Consider the following 20,550-nt stretch of genomic DNA (forward strand, 5'->3'; position numbering starts at 1 on the left):
AGGAGCATTCCTGGACTGAGCTCCAAGGGCTGCTACGTGAAGCTTTCTCTCACTGTGACAGGGAATCATTGAGAGCTACCCCTGAAGTCTGTGTGTGTGTGGGAGTTGCTTTGGTTTGTAACGAGCACTGTGCCTCGTTAAGGTGAGCTCACCTCCTGTGAGTCCTCTGCTCTGCCTGGGAGTGTGGGATGCACACCCTGCTTTAACACCACTGTGCTGGTTGGAGGTCTGGTGGCAAAGCTCTGGTGAGGAGGATTTGTGCCCCCATTCCTGAAGACTCAGGTGGTTTTCAAGAGCTTTCCAGAATCTTGTTTGATCTGGGGCTTCTCAGCAGCACCCACTGAGACCAGCATCACTCAGAGGCAACCCTCTGGTTACTCAGCCCTGCTTTCCACTGAGACCACCCCCCAGCTGTCTGCTTTGGTGGCAGAGGGGGGACCCATGTCTACAATGTCCTTCTTCCCTTTGTTTCTCCTTAGGTCTGTCCTCAGTGAGAGTTGGGCTTAGCTCTATCTGACTAAGGTGGTAAAAATGTACTTTTCTCCTCCAGCAATTCCAAGTTCCTTGTCTGGTTGCTCTGCTGTGGGAGGACAAAAAAGATTTGCTATGGAAAAAACTAATTACCCTCATTTTCATCCCTCAACAGTTTGTCACTGTGGGAGCAGTTGCAGGACACCTTGTTCCACCAAGGCTCTGCTGGTCACCTTCTCAGCACGAGCTAAGCTTTACTTCAACTTAAATACATTGAAGTGGAGAAAACATCACTGTCCAAAGAGCACCACCAGCTTTAACTGCCTCTGAGTTCTGTAAGTACTGAGCTTCTGCCTTCAGCTTTGTGAATGTTAAGAGGCTGGTTCTTTTCTGAAGTGCACTTCCAACCTCTGTACCCATGGGTGCAACTGTGGGATAAAGTTTGGGCCCCACTGAATTAAAGGGCAACACAGAGTTCCCCTGTGGTTATCTCTTCCTCCTACGAAGGCTGGCAGCTGGAGATACCAACTGCAGCTGACTGCTCAGGCTGTGCTCCAAGGACATCATCAATGGGAGGGAAAAGCTGTGCCCTGTGTGTTTTGTTCTAATGGTCCATGGTTGAGGGTGGGTGTCCTGACCAGTTCCTTGAGAGAAAACTCAGCCTCCCTAAAGATTTCCTGTGGTTTCTGTTGGATTCTTTCTTCCTTATGGCCTGAAGCTGTGCCAGGGGAGGTTTAGGTTGGAGGTTAGGAAGCATTTCCTTGTGGAAAGGGTAATAGAATAGAATAGAATAAACCAGGTTGGAAGAGACCTTCGACATCATTGTGTCCAACCTATCATCCAACACCACCTAATCAACTAAACCATGCAACCAAGCACCCTGTCAAGTCTTCTCCTGAACACCTCCAATGATGGCAACTCCACCACCTCCCTGGGCAGCCCATTCCAATGGGCAGTCCCTCTCTCTCTGAAGAATTTCTTCCTAACATCCAGCCTAATCCTCCCCTGGCACAGCTTGAGACTGTGTCCTCTTGTTCTGGTGCTGGCTGCCTGGGAGAAGAGACCAACCCCCACCTGGCTACAACCTCCCTTCAGGTAGTTGTAGACAGCAATAAGGTCTCCCCTGAGCCTCCTCTTCTCCAGGCTAACCAACCCAGCTCCCTCAGTCTCTCCTCACAGGGCTTATGCTCCAGACCCCTCCCCAGCTTTGTTGCCCTTCTCTGGACACCTTCCAGCAAGTCAACCTCCTTCCCAAACTGAGGGGCCCAGAGGTGGACACAGGACTCAAGGTGTGGCCTAACCAGTGCTGAGTACAGGGGCAGAATGACCTCCCTGCTCCTGCTGTCTGCACTGTTACTGATACAGACCAGGATGCCATTGGCCCTCTTGGCTGCCTGGGCACGCTGCAGACTCATGTTCAGCCTCCCATCAACCAGTCCCCCCAGGTCCCTCTCTGCCTGACTGCTCTCCAGCCACTCTGACCCCAGCCTGTAGCTCTGCATGGGGTTGCTGTGGCCAATGTGCAGAACCTGGCACTTGGATGTGTTAAATCTCATGCCGTTGGACTCTGCCCACCTGTCCAGCCTGTCAAGGTCCCTCTGCAAAGCCTCTCTGCCCTCCAGCAGATCAACTCCTGCCCCCAGCTTGGTGTTGTCTGCAAACTTACTGATGGTGGACTCAATGCCCTCATCCAGATCATCGATTGGACACTGGGATGGACTGCCTGGGGAGGTGATGGAGTCGGTGTCCCTGGGGGTGTTTAAGGAAGGATTGGATGTGGCACTTAGTGACATGGTTGAGTTCGGTGTGGTGGTGTTAGGTTATAGGCTGGACTTGATGATGTCAGAGGTCTGTTCCAGCCTCAGTGGTTCTGTGATTCTCTCTGGGGAGCTGCCTGCTGTAGTTAAACACAGGTAGAAGGCTGTGTTCCACTCTGGATTGCAGCCACAGCTCAGTGGTGGATCAGCTGCGTCCCAGGTCCAGTTTGCAAAGCCCTTTGCGCTTCGTGGGATGCCAGAAGCTGTGGCACATTCTAGAGGTGTGCTTGCTGATAATTCTGTAGGATTTCCAGTGAGCAGGCTGTAAGAGCCCTGATTATGCTGCTTCTCTGTGCAGTCAGACTCTTTGCCCAAATAATTCCAAAGCTTGCTGCAGAGAGAAGAAAAGAAAGCTGGGAGGAGGATTTAGAAACCTCTGAAGCACTGGAATAGGTGGGAAGCAGATGCTTGTGTTGATCTGGGCCAGGTACATACCTGAAATCAGGATTGATTTATTTTTTTTTAATGCCTGTCTAGATGAAACCCAAGCAGTTATATTAATGAGAGTTTTTAGAGGTTTAACTGTTAATTTTAGCAGGTTTATTTCAAGCATGCTTCCAGAAAATGAACATTTTTTTTTTCCCTTCCCCACACAAAATGCTTTAATGCCTTCCGTGGTGGTGCTCCTTTGCCAGAAATCTATGTGCAGTTATTTCTTATGTACCAGTTGAATCTATCAGCCAACAGATGTCAAGTGTAGGAAAAATGCTATAACAATATTATGGTCTAATAATAGTTCTAATGATTCTAATTACCTGGCTTGGCTTTGGAGGGAGGCAGAGTCGGGAATTGGTGCAAAGGAGATGTTTAACCTTCAGCTTGCAAAAGCAGGGCACTGTCAGAGGTCTCTGGGCTGCACCCTTGTCTCCATGTCAGACATTCCATTCTCCTTTTCTCCAGCAGACTGCCAGGCTCAGAACTCACTCTTGGTGGGTTCAGAGGTGGAGATTGTCAGGGTTGGAAGGGACCTCAAGGATCAGCCAGTTCCAACTCCCCTGCCATGGGCAGGGACACCTCTCACTACATCACGTTGTTCAGAGCCACATCCAGCCTGGCTGCAAAAACCTCCAGGCATGAGGTGCTGGAGAGAGGGTCCAGAGAAGGGAAAGGAAGCTGGTGAAGGGTCTGGAGAAACAGGGCTGGTGAGGAGCAGCTGAGGGAACTGGGGTTCATCCTGGAGAAGAGGAAATGGAGGTGTGACCTCATTGCTCTCTTCAGCTCCCTGAAAGGAGGCTGGAGCCAAGTGAGAGTCTGTCTCTTCTCCCAGGCAGTAAGAGACAGGACAAGAGGAAATGGCCTCAAATTGCACCAGGGGAGGTTTAGGTTGGACATTAGGAGAATCTTCTTCACTGCAAGGGTTCTCAAACACTGGCACAGGCTGTCCAGGGCAGTGGTTGAATCCCCATCCCTGGAGGTGTTTCAGAGACACAAAGATGTGGTGCTGAGGGCCATGGTTTAGCTCCAGCCTTGGCAGAGTTAGAGAATGCTTGGAGCTGATGATCTTAGAGGTCTTTTCCAACCTAAACAATTCTGTGATGTCTGTGTGCCAACTCTTTTGTCACTCCCAGTGCCTCTCCACCACCATAGTTTTTCTTTAGGAAGGGCTCTGGGCTGCATTTCTTCTGTTCCAGTGGGTTTTGTCCAACCTTGTCTTGTGCTCTGTGGTGTCTTGGGGTTGTAGAACCGATAAGGTGATGCATAATGGATCACCCCCAGCTGTTCCTTCTAATTGTGTGAGGTGAAGGTGGTGAGGAGCTCCTGGTGCACAGGGGAGGATCCTTTCATCAAAGGAAACTCTCCATAAGCTGGGGGCTGACAGGTTTTAATGATTAGATGCCAGGCTGACCCTTTCTCCTTTCAATAATAGATTGAGCAGTGCTGATGAGAACTGAGGAGGACCTACGGGAATTGGGCTGTCGGCTGCTTGGTCCCTGACATGGGCAGCAGCTGTGAATCTTTGACTATCTTCCTGTAAAATGGCTCCAGAGATGCCCTTGCCAGCTTCTCTTCTTCATTTCCAGCTGGCTGGTAGGCTGGCAGGCTCTGCTTCTCACGAAAGCCCTGCCTGGCAGCACCACACATGCTCGGCATGCACAGCACACCTTTCCCAGGCCCCACACCGGGGAGAACTCTGCCATCCTCAGCCTCTCCTCTGGGGAAATTTGCCTTCTTGTTGGAATCTGGGCCTCCATCGGTGCACCGCCATGGAGCTGGGGCTGCAGGCACTGCAGGGCCCAGCCTTTTCCAGGCTCACTTGAAGAAGGCTGTGGGAATGGGCTGTGCTGGGTTAGGGCAAATGAATTCTCAGAGTAAACAATTTGTCAAAGAACACTTGGCAGCCCCTCAGATGCTATTAAGGAAAAGACAGGTCTTGGATGTCTCCAAGCCTGAGCTGTAAGGCTCATGTAATATTCACTTGCTTTTTAACATGCTGCTTTGCTTTGCTCAACATCAGGCCTTGCTGCCACGACCGGTGCTGACTCACTAACCTGCTTACCCTGAGAAACCAAAGCTCCCTTTGCTTCTCTCCTCCCTGTCAATATTAGCAGTGTGTCATAGAATCACAGAATTGTTTTGCTTGCAAAAGCCCTCTAAGATCGAGTCCAGCTGTCAGCCCAGCTCCACCATAGCCATTAAACCATGTCCCCAGGTGCCATGCCCACGCATTTCCTGAACACCACCAGGGATGGCGACTCTACCACCTCCCTGGGCAGCCTGTGCCAATCCCTGACTACTATTGCAGGAAAGAAATTGTTCCTAATCTCTAACCTAAACCTCCCCTGGCACAATTTGAGGCCATTCCCTCTCATTCTATCACCTGATGCTAGGGAGAAGAGACCAACCCCCTGCCCCCCCCCCCCCCCACTGCAGCCTCCTTTCAGGGAGTTGTGGAGAGCAATGAGGTCTCCTCTCAGCTTCCTCTTCTCCAGGATGAACACCCCCAGTTCCTGCATCTGCTCCTCACCAGCCTTGCTCTCCAGACCCTTCACCAGCTTCCTTGCCCTTCTCTGGACATGCTCCAGCATGCCTCACCCTGCCCCAGCTGCACCTTGCTGCATCCCTTTCCTCAGTCCCATGAGACTCCTGCTGTTCATTGCTCCAAGTTGCAAGGATTTATTTCCCTATAGGCAGTGTGGCTCTGACTGGGTTTCCAAAGGATGTTACAGGTGCCTTGGGCTGTCCTCCATGCAGAGGAGCACCACAGAACCTGAAGCCTCCTTGCGTTTGGGGCCACTGCCCTTTCTGCCTGCCGGCCCCCAGTGCACCTCTTGATCTCTTTTCTGGTGCACAGAGAGCTGCCTCCACAAGACCTAGAAAAGCCCTGCAGCACCTCTCTGCCTCATTGCCTCCACATCTCATTTCAGATTTCATCTGTAAACATCTCTTTGCCCTTGCTAAACACTGTGTCTTTTAATTTCTCCCTGCAAGAGCATTGTTTAATTTGTGAATGTTTGTGGGGACGTTGTTTGAGGGATAGGCTCCGGAGCTGTATTTCATTCACTGTAATGATCCACTAATGGGGGCGTATTTCAAAGCCAGGCTCTGCACTACTGTGGGGTTTAATTAAATTTTGTTTTCCAAGTAGGCATCAATAGACAGACAATAACAAATGGTGGACAATGTGCTTACAGAACAAAGGCACTCCATTTTCTTCTCCAAGACTGTGGAAGTGAAAATGTATAACCCTTAGAATGTACTTGGCCTGCCCACGAGTGCAGCTTTAGTGCAGTTACTCACTTTAAGGGAAAGGTTGTTTTGGTTTTTTCCCCCTTCTTAATTAATTTTCTTGATCTCTTCCTGCCCACAAAATAAACTGTTACACTGTGGGAAGCTTCCAGCAGGAGTCTTGGGTGATCTAAGTTGTGCTGCGTGTGCCGCGCTTAGTTTGTGGTGTTGCTTAATCACAGAATCATAGAATGCTTTGGGTTGGAAGGGACACCTCCCACCAGCCCTGCTTGCACAAGGCCTCATCCAGCCTGACCTTGGACACCTTCAGGGAGAGGACATCCACAACCTCCCTGGGCAACCTGTTCCAGTGTCTCCCCACCCTCACTGGAAAGAATTTCTTCCTCATCTTCAGTCTTCATCTCCCCTTTTCCAGCTCAAAGGCATCGTCCCTCATCTTGTCACTCCCAGCCCTTGGCAAAAGTCCCTCCTCAGCTCTTCTCAAGCTCCCTTCAGGTACTGGAAGGCTGCTCTAAGGTCTCCCCAGAGCCTTCTTCAGGCTGAACAGCCCCAACTATCTCAGCCTGTCCACATAGGTGAGGTGCTTCAGTCCTCTGATCATCTTTGTGGCCTCCTCTGGACCTGCTCCAACAGTTCCATGCCCCTCTTATACTGGGGACACCAGAACTGGATGCAGTGCTGCACAGGTCTCATGAGAGAAAAGTAGAGGAGGAGAATCATCTCCCTCATCCTGCTGGCGTTGTGGCTTGTAGAGTTTGGTCCTCACCAGGGTCACAGAATCATAGAATGGTTTGAGGTGGAAGAGACCTTAAAGATCACCAATTTCAACCTGCCTTTGTTTGCTGGATATGGAATGTGTCAGCCACTTGGGAGGTGCAAATGATATTGTGGTACCTAACTCAGGAATAAGCAAGTGGCTCTTGAGTGCATTTTGTTCCTTTTCTTCCAGCGAGGGTGGAGTAATCAAGTACAAAATGCATGCAGGGAGGCTTGGAAATCTGCTCAATGTCAGCAGGAGGCTGCTGGAAATCATAATGGCACTTGTACAAGTTTTCTAGGGGCAAAGAAATTCATTGGTGGTGATGTAAATGGGCTCCTTTGTTTGGTTTTGGGCAGAGCCTGGCTGGAGGAGCAGAGTGAGGCTGCTGGCTGGAGGATCGTTGGGTTCTGACTGGTTTCTGGTGGCTGGCTCAGGGTTTGTTCTCTCACGGCAGCTGGGAAATTGTCCATTGTTCAGGAGCAACCAGAATTTGCTGAGGAAATCGGTGGGGGTGTTGGAACTGCATGATCTTGAAGGTCTCTTCCAAGCCAGCCCCTGCCATGGTTCTCTGTATTCCTTCAGCAGATGCTGCTGATGGCTGTGTTGCGCGGCAGCGCTGCCCGGGAACAGCTTGTGTCGTACCGATGGGTTCTAAAATGAGGAGTGTGCTGATCTTCAGGAGCACTTGGGGCTGCCACGGGCCAGCTAGGCTTCTTGGATTCCTCCTTTGGAGTTTGGCAGCCGTCTGCTGCAGGGAGCAGAGTGGTCTCATAAGAGTTTATTTGATCTGACACATGACAAATTGTTTCTGCTGGCAGGGACTTGAGGCGCAGTCTGTTCGCTGGCAGACAGGGCTCGCGGGCGCCGGGGAAGTTAGGGAAGGGAAACCTGCCCTCCTCTTCCTCCTCCTCCTAGAAGGGAGGTTGAGCCCACCTCCTGTTCCAGCCTCATTTTTGCCAGTTGTTAGGTTGTGCTGTTTGTTTAGATGATTGTGTGCTGGGTGCTCCTGCGGGTTCTCATTGTGTTTCTCCTTACGCTTCGGTGTGTGGGATGGGAGAAGAGATCCTGCATTTCTGCAGCCAGACCCAGCTGCCATTAAAGACACTTCCTTAATTTGCACCCTTTTAACTGTGTAATGAAGAGCTGAATATTCCTCAGCAGCAGCAGAAGCACATGTCCCCTGTGAGACACTGTAAATACATTTTAGCTGTTCTATTACCTGCAGTTTTGAGAATACGTCCCCTAAGCATTTAAATCTTGTGCTCCAGACTTGTCCCAGGGTGAGGAATCACCCTGATTTGCAACTTTGGGAATAATTACCATGTTCATCTCCATGTTCATCTCCTCTCCATCTATTACTGCTGCTGAGAGAAAGCCCTCTCAATCGGCTGGGTGCAGAGGGGGTTGAGAGTAGCCCTGAAGAAAAAGCCTTGGGGGTGTTGATTGCTGAGAAGCTCCCTGTGAGCCAGCAGTGCCCTCATGCAGCCCAGAAGGCAGCTGTGTGCTGGGCTGCAGCCAGAGGAGTGTGGCCAGCAGGGCAAGAGAGGGGATTCTGCCCCTTGACTCTGATCTGCTGAGACCCCTCCTCAAATACTGCACCCAGTTCTGGTGTCCCCATCACAAGAGGGACACAGAGCTGCTGGAGTGAGTCCAGAGGCAGCCACAGAGATGATCCAAGGGCTGCAGCACCTCTGCTGTGAGGATAGGGTGAGGGAGCTGGGGTTTTTCAGCCTGGAGAAGAGAAGACTCCAGGGGAACCTTAGAGTTGCCTTCCAATACCTGAAGGGATCCTACAGGAAGGCTGCAGATGGATTTTTCATGAGGGTGTCTAGTTACAGGACAAGGAGGGATGGCTTCAAGCTGAGAGAGAGTAGGGTTAGAGTGGATCTTCGGAAGAAGTTCTTCGGTAGGAGGGTGGGGAGACTTTGGAACAGGCTGCCCAGGGAGGTTGTGGATGCCTCCTCCATGGAGGTGTTCAAGGCCAGGTTGAATGAGGCCTTGAGCAACCAGGTCTAGTTGAGACGTGTCCCTGCCCGTGGCCGGAGGGTTGGAGTAGATGACCTCTGAAGTCCCTTCCAGCCTAAGCCATTCTGTGATTCTATAGAGTGACAGAATCAACCTTATGATAAGGCATTGGAAAATACTGCCCAGGGAGTGACCTTATAGTCAGGCACTGGAACAGGCTGCCCAGGGAGGTGGTGGAGTTCCCATCCCTGGAGGTGTTCAATCAACCTGTGGCCATGGCACTCTGGGACATGGTTTAATGACCATGGTGGTGTTGTGTTGATGGTTGGACTGCATGGTCTTAAAAGTCTTTTCCAGCCCAAATGATTCTCTGATTCTCTAGATCTGTGCTGAAACAGCAGTGCCTGCTTGATTGTGAGGAGAGCTGTGTGCTGTGGAGAGCATCTCTAGCCCCGTGGTGTGCACCAGCAGGGTTGGGCAGCACTCAGGCAGGCAGAGCCCACGGCCACCTGGGCCGGCTCTCAGGGCTGCCTGTGCCACGATTGGAGCAGGAGGCAGTATGGGCAGCATGGCTCTGGGCAGCCCTGGCACACCTGCAGCCTGGGCCGGCTCTCAGGGCTGCCTGTGCCACGATTGGAGCAGGAGGCAGTGTGGGCAGCACGGCTCTGGGCAGCCCTGGCACACCTGCAGCCTGGGCCGGCTCTCAGGGCTGCCTGTGCCACGATTGGAGCAGGAGGCAGTGTGGGCAGCATGGCTCTGGGCAGCCCTGGCACACCTGCAGCCTGGGCCGGCTCTCAGGGCTGCCTGTGCCACGATTGGAGCAGGAGGCAGTGTGGGCAGCACGGCTCTGGGCAGCCCTGGCACACCTGCAGCCTGGGTCGGCTCTCAGGGCTGCCTGTGCCACGATTGGAGCAGGAGGCAGTGTGGGCAGCACGGCTCTGGGCAGCCCTGGCACACCTGCAGCCTGGGCCGGCTCTCAGGGCTGCCTGTGCCACGATTGGAGCAGGAGGCAGTGTGGGCAGCACGGCTCCGGGCAGCCCTGGCACACCTGCAGCCTGGGCCGGCTCTCAGGGCTGCCTGTGCCATGATTGGAGCAGGAGGCAGTGTGGGCAGCATGGCTCTGGGCAGCCCTGGCACACCTGCAGCCTGGGCCGGCTCTCAGGGCTGCCTGTGCCACAATTGGAGCAGGAGGCAGTGTGGGCAGCATGGCTCCGGGCAGCCCTGGCACACCTGCAGCCTGGGCTGGCTCTCAGGGCTGCCTGTGCCACGATTGGAGCAGGAGGCAGTGTGGGCAGCACGGCTCTGGGCAGCCCTGGCACACCTGCAGCCTGGGCCGGCTCTCAGGGCTGCCTGTGCCACGATTGGAGCAGGAGGCAGTGTGGGCAGCACGGCTCCGGGCAGCCCTGGCACACCTGCAGCCTGGGCCGGCTCTCAGGGCTGCCTGTGCCACGATTGGAGCAGGAGGCAGTGTGGGCAGCACGGCTCCGGGCAGCCCTGGCACACCTGCAGCCTGGGCCGGCTCTCAGGGCTGCCTGTGCCACGATTGGAGCAGGAGGCAGTGTGGGCAGCCCTGGCACACCTGCAGCACTGTGGTGAGGCAGGAGGCTGAAGGGCAGGGCTGCTCAGCCACCCGAGCTGCCCTGCCTCCTGAAGTGCTTTGCCCGCAGTGCCTGGCTGCTGTTACGAAACAGGAATTAGAGAGGACAATGAGGAGCCAGGCACTGGGCCCTCTTTTGTCCAGCAGCTAAAAGCTGGTGCAGGGACTTTTGTGGAAGCCTCCTTTGCTTTGGTCCTTTTTTTTCCCTCCCCTCCTCTGCCCTTTCTTTAAGCACAGGCTGAAAGAGCTGGAGACTGGAGGCCACTGTAATTACGATTCCTTCCTGAACAGCAGAACAAATGTGCCATTGAATGCAGCAATGACAGGGGACTTGCTCCCAAAATACACACGGCCTGACCCTGCTGCTGCAAACCCTTCCACTGCTGCCTGCCTCTGGGTGCTTCAAGGCTTCTTGCTCCCTGGGTCGGGGTCAGTGCCCAAGCTTGTCTTGAGGTGTGACATCTGTGCTCACTGGAGGCTGTCACTGAAGCAGCTTTGCCTTGCCTGGCAGCTTGGTTTAGATGGCAGCTGATGGAGAAGCTCTTCAGAATAGTTTGTCTGTCACAGGAGAGGACAGATGAAGTTTGGGTCTTCATGGGACAAGCGCCCTCCATACAACTGTGTCTTGGCAGTGCTGTGATGGACTTGACATCTCCTACCGGGGTGTGGAGGAAGGTGCTTGGGATGTTCTGTTCTGAGCAGAGAGGAAGCTTGGCTTTTACAGCAGGCGGGGAGGTGTTGAGAAGCTGGTGAAAGGTCTGGAGCACAAGTCTTGTGAGGAGCAGCTGAGGGAACTGGGATTGTGTAGTCTGGAGAAAAGGAGGCTGAGGGGACACCTTCTGGCTCTCTACAACTCCCTCAAAGGAGATTAGAACCAGGTGGATGTTGCTCTCTTCTCCCTGGTAACATGATAGGACAAGAGAAAATGGCCTCAGATTGTGCCAGGGGAGGTTTAGGTTGGGTGTCAGTTAAAAACTCTTCCCTCAAAGGTTTATTAAGCCCTGGAACAGACTGCTCAGGGCAGTGGTAGAGTCATCTTTCCTGGAGGGATTTCAAAGACATGTAGATGTGGTGCTGAAGGACATGGTTTAGTGGTAGGCTTGGCAATGTTGGGTTACTGGCTGGACTCAAAGGTCTTTTCCAGCCTAAACAGTTCTATGATTCTGCTGCTGCTGATTGAACCCCACAGCTCTGAAGAGTAGTGTGTGTGGTCATGGAGCTCAGGAGGGACCTGTGGACTGGGAGCAGGATTCCTGCTTGGAAGGTTTAGTACTCTTGGGTCTCTCTTCATGACCCTTCATTGTGCACACCTCTAAGGCCCAGACTTGCAGTTCAGGCTTCTGCATGAAGAGGTTATTTGAGCTGTGTGGCCCTTGCAGCCCTTGAGTATGGTGACCACTGTGAGTGACTAGATAGAATCAGAGAAGGGACCTCAGAGATCATCTCCTCCCACTCCCCTGCTATAGGCAGGGATGCCTCTCAGCAAGACTCGGCTTCTCAAGGCCTCATCCATCCTGGCCTTGAACATCTCCAGGGAGGAGGCATCCACAACTTCCCTGGGCAGCCTGTTCCAGAGTCTCCCCATCCTCCTATTGAAGAGCTTCTTGGTCAGCTCCCAGTCTGACCCTGCTCTCCTTCAGCTTCAAACCATTCCCCCTTGTCCTACCTCTAGACACCCTCATGAAGAGTCCCTCTGTAGCCTTCCTGTAGGCTCCCTTGCTGGTGTTCATGGAATTGCTGTTTCCCAACCTGTGCTGGGATTCATGAACTGTACAGAGGCAAACTCCCTGATCTGTCACTGTGGTGTAAGGACTGAAGGTTGAGGAGCTCTTTGAAGCAGCAGTGCAGCCTGTTCTGCCATGACAAGGTGTTGCTGAGCATTGCTGTGGCTTTCCCTCCCCAAGGAGAATGCTGCTTCACACCAGTCACAAGCAGGGGTCTGCAGCTGTTTGAAGAGACCAAACGAGTTGCAGATGGACACTCTGCAACATTAAAGTCTGCCTATCACAAACTGAGATGCTGAGAAACTCCAGCTCAGCATCCTTCATGTCTGGGCAGCAAAAGGAAAGAAGGAACCAGGAGTCATTTGAGGGATCAAAGCTCTGCTTAGCAGAGACAGGATGACAGCAGAAAGGTCACAGCCCGTGTGGATGATTTGGGCCATCTAATAATGGCAGGCAAGCCTCCAGAAGGCTCTGGGAAGCATCCTCCTCTGCTGGAGGACTCAGGCCTGCGTCTGCCCCTGAGGAGGTGGATGTGCAGTGTCCTGTGCCTGGCCAGAGCAGTTCTGCACTGCCTGAGGGATTGTTTAATTAAGAGGATGCTTCACTGTCACATTTTCAGCTATTTTTCGCTCTGTTGCTAAAAGTAACATCTAAAATAGCTCTCCCTGTCTGACAAGAGCTGAGAAGGAATGTCTTTTTCAGCTGTGGCCTCCTTGCATTTGATGGTGCTTTGCACGCAGGCAGTTCCCTTTCTTCCTGCCCTGATCCTCATTAAGCTTCAAACAGGGCCCAAGGAGCAATAAAGCCTGGAGCACCTTGGTCCTAGGTGCAGCACCAGTGTGTGTCAGCCTACAAGCATCTCACAAGCAGCAAGGCACTGCCCAAAGTGGAGGTGGCAGGTGATGAGGAGCAGGAGAGGGAAGGGATTGTGTTCTCCTTCAGCTTCCCATCTCTGTGCATTCACTGCTGTGTTTGCAGCCCTTGGAGCTCGTTGCTGTTCTCCTTTTCCTTAGGAAAAGCTGCTGGAGGGATGCCGCCTGCTGCTGCCTGGTGGCTTTGCTTTGGCTTTGGGCTGGAAAGGCTCTTATCCCAAGGGAGCAGGACTTGCTTTTTAATCTTGGTGGGAAATGCCTGGGTAGAAGAATAGAAATCATCACAAGAGTCGCTTCTAGATGATCACAATGGTTGTCTCTCAGTTCTCCCTTTGTGCTCATTACTGTCCCAGGGCTTTTTTAATTGCTTGTGAAAGCCATCCTCTGAGACCGCTTTGAAAGTACTAATGCAGGGAGAAAAACACACTTGGATACTCCAAGCAAGATATTACTGAGGACCTTAGTGGAAGGAGCCCCTTATTTATAACTGTGGTGTTAATCTTCAAAGTGGAACAGCTGAGCCCTGGAGTGGGGAATGACTCGTAGAGATTCGGGACAAAACCAGGAGTGGTCCCGAGGGAACCTGTTTGGCAGTAGGTTATGTTCATCCCTAGGGAGCTCCTGAATGCCAGCATGGTGGGGATTGGAAGGGACCTCTGGAGATCATCCAGTCCAACCCCCCTGCTAAAGCAGGGCACCCACAGCAGCTTGCCCAGGATCACAATGGCCAGGAGGGGTTGGAATCCTTCCAGAGAAGGAGACTCCACAACCTCTCTGGGCAGCCTGCTCCAGGCCTCCAGCAGCCTCACACCAAACAAGTTTCTCCTCCTGTTCAGGTGGAGCCTCCTGTCTTCCAGGTTGTGCTTGTTTCCCCTTGTCCTGTCACTGGGCACCACTGGGCCCCAGCCTCTTGCCCCCCCACAGGTCCTTTAGCTGTTGCTGAGCATTGATCATATCCCCTCTGGGGCTGCTCTTTTCCAGGCTCAACAGCCCCATGGCTCTCAGACTTCCCTCCTTACAGAGATGCTCCAGGCCCCTCAGCAGCTTTGTAGACTCCACTACACTCTCTTCAGTAGTTTCCTGTCTCTGTGGAACCGGGGAGCCCCAAACTAGACCTTACTTCTTATTTCTTAGGGCCTTACTCCTTATTTCCCTTCAGGGGAGGGTTTGACATTGGTTCACTAGGACTTGATTCTGGGTTTTGGTGCCAGTGGCTCGTCTGGCAGATCCTAAGTGGCTTTAGACCACAAGGCAGATCCCAGTGGCCCTCCAGCTGTTCAGATTTTATCTTGCCACAAAACTGGAAGCATAAGGAAGCTCAGCTCACTTGCAAGGGAGATCCTGAGCTGGGCTTCTCAGCAGGCACCCTGTGCAGTTAGTCCCATGGCCTGCTGTGCCGGGTTAGTGCTGGCCAGAGGCCGTGGAGGGTTAGCCACGCACTTGCCACCCATGTGCTGTGCTGCTGCCTGCTGTGACCTGTACCTGTGGGCTGTCACATCGAGTAAGAGCTGTCACTGCTGCCTGCTGCTCTGTGGGGAGGTGAGGAAATGCATTTTTCATCAACTTCCCAGCTCACCATTTCTGGTAGATCGATGGGGCCGCTGGCGGAGCCCTTCGCTCGCCCTCTGCTCCGCAGGGCTGCGGCTGCAGGCGTCCTCGCTGCCGGGGAGGTGGCAGTCCCCAGGGAAGCCTCCTGCCCGAGGTGGAGCTGGCAGGGAGGGTGCTGATGGGGACAGATGGAGGGGGGGACAGGTGGCATGGTGTGGGTGCTGCTGTGGGAGTTCAGTGCATGGTCCATCAGTGCTGGGTTTCAGGAGCGCCAAGCCTGGATTCTGCATATCTTTTAACCTCTTAATTGAGTCTCTTCGTAGGGAAGCCAGCACCTGGCAGGGGAAGGAGGTTGTTATTCCATGTGAGAGCCATGAGTGAACAGCAGGAACTTGGAGAGAACAAAAAGCTGCTTCCAGAGTGTCTGGGAGTATGCCAGTTCAGTCTCTGGCTCTGTGTGGGCCCAGCTGCAGTGGGATGTCAGGGTGCCCTGGTTAGCGTGGTGTGTGCCTGGCTTCCTGCAGGATTCTCCAAGCTTGGGAATGCAGAGGAGGTAAAAAAATTATGCAGAACTCTGGCAGCCTCCCAGGTTAGTCCAACCCAAGGTGTCACCTTGCAAATAGGGACTGAGAGAAATGATAAATACACATGGTGGGGGAAATATCACTCAATTGCATGTGCTGGGTGTGGGGAGTTGCAGCAAGGAGCAGGAGAAGGGAACAGGTACAGTCAGGAGGAGAGGAGTTTTCAGCTGGGCTTTGGGAGTGAGGAGGGGACAAGCTCTTCCTTAAGCTTGAGTCAGGCAATGCCAGCTTTCAGACAGATGTCTGTCTTGAAGGTCATGCAGATCTCTTCTCTCTGTATGAGTCCTAAACTGGTGTAAATCAGTCCCAGTGCCCTGGTGCAGAGCTGAATGTGCTCACTGACCCTGAAGCTCTGCAGAGTGTTGTGTGTGTGCAGAGCCCTGCCAGAGAGTCAAGTAGAAGCCTTTTTTATCAATAATAAATGATAGACTCAGTCCTCTGGTCTCTGAGGCATGCTCTGTATCCTGAGTGGAGCAGATTGCCCTGTCCTGGCCCTGACACTATGTGGTGTGGAGGGGCTGGGGGCTGCGGTCTCTGGAGTCAGGCATCTTGCAGAGCTGCCTGGGAGAGTGGCCCCTCCTGCCATCACTGCTGAGGGGTGGGTGGAGAGGATGGTGACAGCCTCACTCAGACTTCAAACCACCAAGCACAAAGCTGTGCTGGTGCTCTTTGGAGAGCAGTGTTTGCTGGGAGCACTGCTTTCTGAAGGAATTCATTAAGTCAACCTAATTAATAGCCTAAACGGTGTTTAATGCTGAGCTGTGGGAGGTTGGTTGTGCAAGGTCAGGGTTGCTGTAGCTTTATCCAGAGATGACCCACAGCAACCCACTTCTCTACCCTCTGCAGAGCCAGAGCTGCCCTTACTGTGCCTGAGCAGTGCTGTGCCATCTCCTGTCACTGCAGACGTCTGTGTTCTGCTCTTGCTTGCATTGGCACCCAGCAGCAGGTGCAGGAAGGAGCAAAGTGAGATTGTATCATAGCCAGGCTGCCTTTAGAGGGGTGATGTTAGCTGACAGCCAAGCAAGTAGCCTGCAGGGGTTGTTAATATTTATTGTTATTGTTAGTGAGTGGCAGTGATAAAAGTTGCATGATTGCAGCGTGGATGCCAGGCTCTCTAAGCACGTGTTTCATAGAGGCACAGGACCAGAGAATGCTTTGGGTTGGAAGGGACCTTTAAAGCTCATCCAGTCCAACCCCCTGCAGTCAGCAGGGACATCTGCAACTAGAGCAGGTTGCTCACAATCCCAAACAACCTGACCTGGAATGGTTCCAGCCATGGGACATCTACAACCTCCATGGGCAACCTGGGACAGGGTCTCACCACTCTGCGTCAAACATTTCTTCCTTCTCTCCACTCTGAATCTTCCTCTTCTAGTCCAAACCATCACCCCATGTCCCATCGCAGCAGGCCCTGCTCAAAAGGCTGTCCCCAGCATTCTGATCAGCCCTTGAAGCACTGAAAGGCCACCAGAAGTTCTCCCTGGAGCCTTCCCATCTCCAGCCTGCACACCCACAACTCTCTCAGCCTGGCCTCACAGCAGAGGGCTTCCATCCCTGCCAGCATTGCTGTGGCCTCCTCTGGCCCTTCTCCAGCAGGTCCCTGTCTGTGCTGAGGGCTCCAGAGCTGGTCTCAGCACTGCAGGGGTGGGTCTCAGCAGAGCACAGCAGAGGGGCAGAATCCCCTCCCTGCCCCTGCTGCCCACACTGCTGGGGATCAGCCCAGGACAGGCTGGGCCTGGGCTGGCAGTGCTCAGTGCCAGCTCCTGTCCAGCTTTGTAGTCCCCAGCACCCCTAAGTCCTTCTCCACAGGGCTGCTTTCCAGCCCTGCATCCCATAGCCTGGGTTGATACTGGGGATTGCCCTGACCCATGTGCAGGACCTTGCACTTTTCTTGTTGAACCTCATGAAGTTCACCTGGGCCCATTTCTCCAGCTTGCCCAGGTCCCTCTGGATGGATCCTGTCCCTCAGATGTGCCAACTGCACCACTCAGCTTGGGCTCATCTGCAGCCTTGCTGAGGTTGCACTCAATCCCACTGCCTGTGTTCTGTTCCTGCCTTGGTATCCTTCTCCTCCCTCCCCATCCCGTCTGCTTTGTGTCAAAACATCTCCCTGTGCACTGGTCCCAGTTGAGGTCAGAGAAGGAGCTGTGCCTAACCAGCAGAGCTCAAGCCATGATTTTATTCCTGCAAACCTCGAGATGTGGCCTCCTTGCTGCTATGGGCTCTCTGTAGCCAGCCAAATATGGGAAGGTGTTCCCACAACTTTTCCCTTGTGTGGGAGTGTTTTTAGCACACCAGAGCAGCGCCCTGGTAGGAGTAAATGAGGAGGAGCAAGCAAGAAGAATCAAAGTTGGGTTTAAGCCATCTCAGAAGTGGTGTCAGTGGGCTAGTCTGGATTGCAGCTGCAGCCTCTCACTGAGATCTTGGTGCTGGGTGGCTGTTTGCAAACAAGTGGTGCTCTCTCTCCTGGCTTTCACCCAGGTGTGTGAGGCTTCCTGCACAGGTGGCATCCTCCAGCAAGGGTCAGAGGCAGGGAACTCCTGCATGGAGCTGGGCACGCTGGCTGGAGGCACAAGTGTACTTCCCAACAGCAGGACACCAGGAGGGGACCACAGCTGCTGAGACCACACCTGGAATACTTTATCCAGTTTTGAGATCCCCAGTTCAAGACAGAGAAGGATCTGTCTGGAGAGTCCAATGGAGATCTAGCAGGATGACTGGGGGACTGGAACTGTTGTGAAAAAAGGCTTAGAGCCCTGGGGCTGTTTAGGCTGAGAGGGGATCTTATGAATGTCTATAGATACCTGAGGGGTGGGTGCCAAGATGAAGGTGTCAGGCTCCTTTCCATGGTGCCCAGTGATAGGACAAGGAACAATGGATATGACCTCAACATGGGGAGAAACTTCTTTGGTGTGAGGGTGCTGGAGCCCTGGAGCAGGCAGCCCCAAGAGGTTGTGGAGTCTCCTGTAGAGGCTTTCAAGACTTATCTGGATGTGTTCCTGTGTGACTTGCCCTAAGTGGCCCTGCTTTGGCAGTGGTGTTGGACTGAATGATCTCTGGAGGTCTCTTCCAACCCCTAACATTCTGTGACTCTAGGGTTCGAGGACCAGAGCTGCCAAGAGCATCTTGAATGTGGCAGAAGCAAGTGCAACATCAGACCTTGAGTGGAGCTGCACAGAGGCTGTGCCAGCCCAGCGTGGTGCCTCTGTCCCCAGAGAAGTCTGATCCTGCCTGGGAGGAGCTGGCATCTTCCCAGTTCATCCTGGGAGAACTGATGACAACCAACTTGGGGCAGATTGAGATTTGAGATAAGGAAGAAATTCTTTCCAGTGAGAGTGGTGAGACACTGGAACAGGTTGCCCAAGGAGGTTGTGGATGCCTCCTCCCTGGAGTTGTTAGAGACCAGGTTGGATGAGGCCTTGAGCAACCTGGGCTGGTGGGAGGTGTCCCTGCCCATGGCAGGGTGGTTGGAAGCAGATGATCTTTAAGATCCTTTCCAACCCAAACTAAGGAAGAGTGGTGTGTCCCCAGCAGCAGAAGGCAGGAACATCAAATCTGTTCCTCTTGCTGACTTGCTTTGAACTGTCAGCTGCCACTAGAGCAGCACATTCAGGGGGGTGTGCAGCTCTCACTGATGCACAGCTAGTGACAGCAGGGAGAGTGTCCCTGCTAATAGACGACAGAAGGACGCTGCCACTGTTTTGGTGGCCAGGGGTGCAGATGAGGTGTTCTGGAGCTGTGGAGCAGAACCTCCCTGCACTGCTGAGGCCAAGAATATTGCCTGCTCTGATGGGAAGAACACTGCCACAAATGCAGGTTTCTTGGAGTGTAAAACCTTCCCTTGTTCCCTAGCACTTGATTTGCTTTGACATAAGAAGACTATTGGGGAAAAAAAACCCCCAACACCTTCCCCTGCACAGGGGGAATTTGTGGTCCTGCTGTAGCACTTCTGCAGCTGTATGTGAGTGCTGCTGCAGCCAAAACCACCATAGAATGATAGAAAATTTTAGGTTGGAAGGGACCTTTAAAGCTCTTCCAGTCCAACCCCGCTGCAGCCAGCAGGGACATCAGCACCTAGAGCAGGTTGCTCACAGAACCAACCAACCTGACCTGGAATGGTTCCAGGGATGGGGCATCTCCCACCTCTCTAGGCAACCTGGGCTGGCGTCTCACCACTCTGTGTCAAACATTTGTTCCTTCTCTCCAGCCTGAATCTCTCTCTTTCAGTTCAAACCATCACCCCTTGTCCTGTCATGACAGGCCCTGCTCAAAAGTCGGAGCAACCCCAACTCTCTCAGCCTGGCCTCACAGCAGAGGGCTTCCAGCCCTGCCAGCATTAGTGTGGCCTCCTCTGGCCCTGCTCCAACAGGTCCCTGTCTGTGCTGAGGACTCCAGAGCTGCCCCAGCATTGCGTGGGGGGTGGGTCTCAGCAGAGCACAGCAGAGGGGCAGAATCCCCTCCCTGCCCCTGCTGCCCACACTGTTGGGGATCAGCCCAGGACAGGCTGGGGCTGGGCTGGCAGTGCTCAGTGCTATCTCATTTCCAGCTTTGCACCTCTCCAGCCCTGCATCCCCAGCCTGCATTGATACTGAGGATTGCCCTTAAATCAGATCAAATGCTCTCTGTGCAGGCAGTGCCAAGGCTCCCACCCTTTCTGCTTTGCAAGCTGCTTTTGGGTCATTTCTGAAGCTTCCCTGGACCCTCAGAACCTTGGCTTTGGGAATCCTCTCACGCCCTCTTCATGTGTCTGCCTTGTAGTGAGATGCCAGCCTGTGCAGGCTTCTCCTCCAGGAGCTTCAAACCCTCGTGTGTTTCACTTGTTAGCTCCTCCTGCCTACCTGGGACCTCAGCAAACTGCTAATTGTTGTGCAGATGTCATCTTGCAGGCAGGCAGGCATGAGGTTGTAGGCTTTCAAGAGGCTGTGCTGTCGTTTGCTCCCAGCCTTCTGGGTACACGTGAGCTCTATTTTTATGGGAGTGAAGGTTTTCTTTCAGCCTTGCTTTGTTGGATTTCTTTTCTTCTCTCCTCTATTGCCAGGCTTATTGCAGGTAGAGTTTTAGGGATGCATCTATTTTTCATTATCCCAGTTTTTGCTGCTTGTTTTATAACTACAGAGCAAAAAAAACAACACCCCACCAAGAAAACCAACAACCCAACCACCCCCCCCCCCTCTCATCCTGTGTATGAAGCAGCAGTTTGTTGCAAGGTGAGTTGAGGGAAGGGCTGTGTGGGTCTGACACTGAGGTCCACACTGTGGCCTTGGCCAGAAGGGTACTTGGCAGGTCCTTGTCTCAGCAACCCCAGGAATGTTCCAGGCTTGGGGCAGGGTGGCTGGAAAGTGCCCAGCAGGAACGGACCTGGGAGTCTTGGTCATCAGCCAGCTGAGTATGGGCCCAGGTGGGTGTGAAGGCCACCAGCATCCTGGCCAGGATCAGACCACAGCAGTGATGTGTAAATGGCACTGGTGAGGGTACACCTTGAGTACTGGGTTCAGTTTTGGGCCTCTCCCTACAAGAAGGACACT

General features: G+C 53.3%; 1 protein-coding gene across 1 annotated transcript in view; it reads left to right on the plus strand.

The window, feature by feature from the left end:
- Positions 1–651: 651 nt before the first annotated feature.
- The window catches only part of SIL1 (SIL1 nucleotide exchange factor), a 120,853-nt gene continuing 100,954 nt past the window's right edge, over positions 652–20,550 (plus strand). Inside the window, exon 1 of the mRNA XM_009906265.2 lies at positions 652–806. The gene's annotated coding sequence lies outside the window, so the exon portion shown is untranslated. The remainder of the gene's footprint in view (positions 807–20,550) is intronic.

Source organism: Dryobates pubescens, chromosome 16 (genome assembly GCF_014839835.1).
Source record: "Dryobates pubescens isolate bDryPub1 chromosome 16, bDryPub1.pri, whole genome shotgun sequence".
Lineage (NCBI taxonomy): Eukaryota > Metazoa > Chordata > Aves > Piciformes > Picidae > Dryobates > Dryobates pubescens.